Source organism: Mus caroli, chromosome 3, assembly GCF_900094665.2.
Source record: "Mus caroli chromosome 3, CAROLI_EIJ_v1.1, whole genome shotgun sequence".
Taxonomy (NCBI): domain Eukaryota; kingdom Metazoa; phylum Chordata; class Mammalia; order Rodentia; family Muridae; genus Mus; species Mus caroli.
Genome location: NC_034572.1, coordinates 62,497,096 through 62,498,818, shown reverse-complemented (window position 1 = coordinate 62,498,818; position 1,723 = coordinate 62,497,096). Strand labels below are relative to the sequence as shown.

At 37.3% G+C, this 1,723-nt stretch overlaps 1 protein-coding gene across 1 annotated transcript in view; it reads left to right on the top strand.

Annotated features, from left to right (window-relative positions):
• The first annotated feature begins 479 nt into the window (after positions 1–479).
• Trim59 (tripartite motif containing 59) overlaps positions 480–1,723 on the top strand; it is an 11,266-nt gene continuing 10,022 nt past the window's right edge. Inside the window, exon 1 of the mRNA XM_021158466.2 lies at positions 480–564. The gene's annotated coding sequence lies outside the window, so the exon portion shown is untranslated. The remainder of the gene's footprint in view (positions 565–1,723) is intronic.

Here is a 1,723-nt window from a genome sequence, read left to right as displayed (position 1 = left end):
CTGCCATCTTTGAGCCACTTCTTTGTTTGGAGTTCACATAGGACTTATGCCCATTGTACAGATGTGAACCTTCATAGGTAAAACTGAGTCCTGCAGCGTTTCGGAGACCACCCAATGTGGTGATGGAAATAATTTAACGTAGTTTCGAGCTGGGGATATCTATGCGCGAGGATATTTCTAGTCTTGCTGAGTTTAAATAAAACGTTGAAGCGGGGCATGAACGTGCACGCCTGTAATCCCAGTATGGGGGCAGACAGAGGCAGCAAGCTCTCCTGTGAGTTCCAGGTCGTCAGTGAGGACTACAAAATTAGTCTCAAAAAACCCACCAAACCAAACTATGAGTGTTTAGTTCCCATCATTGGTTAATCTTGTCCAGAGTCAGAGATTCGTTATGTTGTAAAAAGTTCTTTGTGTGGAAATGGTTGGGACTTTCAAGATGAAATATTTACTGCAGGCAAAATCTGAAACATTAAATTGTTTTACTTTTAGAATAACAAAGGATCCTGGAAAAGTTGGAGAAGATAAAGTACATCCAGTATCCAGATTAGGAGATTGACAGACCAGGTAAGCTCTGGGAAGTTAACTGTATACGAAGAAACATCAGTACATTATAGTGTGTGATGACTGGGCTATGATGTAAGATTGAAAAATCTCTTGAAAAAAAGCTGTATATTGGAAGTGTATAAAATTTTAACCATCTTATGGAGGAAGCATAAAGTGAGAGATGACCTAATCTAAAAGGTATTCAGCCCCCCCCCCCCCACATGGTTTCTCTGTGTAGCCATGGCTGTCCTGGATAATTGCTCTGTTGACCAGGATGGTCTCTAACTCAGAGAGTCCCCTGCCTCCCAAGTGCTGGAGCCAAAGCCATCACTGCCTGGCTAAACGATTTTCACTTTTATCTAACAGACATTTTATAAGGATGTGTGGACATCTGAAGGCATGCACATAAAATGGTATTGCCTTACACGTTTGCACACTGCATTTATTATTCAAGCTACCTTTATTCCTTTTTGCTCAGTATTACACATTGATCTACATTTCTAGTGAGCCAAGAGCCTGTATTTTAGCCTGGTAAAAAGTAAAATTTTGACTTTGGGTAATATATATACTGCAAATTGCAAATATGTTGCTGAATGTTTTCCATCAAATATATTTTCACTTTGAAAAACTATTTTTTGAATACTGTGTTTTATGTATATTGGTAGTCACACTGTTTTCACACTAATGTCTTCACATGTACACTAAGAGAGGGCAACAGATTCCATTTCAGGTGGTTGTGAGCCACTGTGTGGCTGCTGGGAATTGAACTCAGGACCTTTGAAAGAGCAGCTAATGCCCGTAACTGCTGAGCCATCTCTCCAGCCCTAAGAAATAGTATTAAAAAATCAGTTAAAGCTATAATTTCTCATGTCAATTCCTGGTTAAGTTACATTAATAGCTTTTTTCATAGCTTTGTGGAATAGGTTTATATTAGAATGAAACAGAACAAATCAGTAAAGACTTAAAGTTAGATATTGCTATAGTATTTTTTAAAAGTATAATTATATCTAGTACAGTCAGGACTATACGGAGAAACCCTGTCTAGAAAAGGAAAAAATTATAATTTTATATTTATACATGAAGGTATTTTAAATTCTTTTAGACTGAAAATTAACATACAATATATAAAATATGTCTCAAAAAAAAAAAAAAAAGGAAAAAAGCCGGGCGTGGTGGCGCA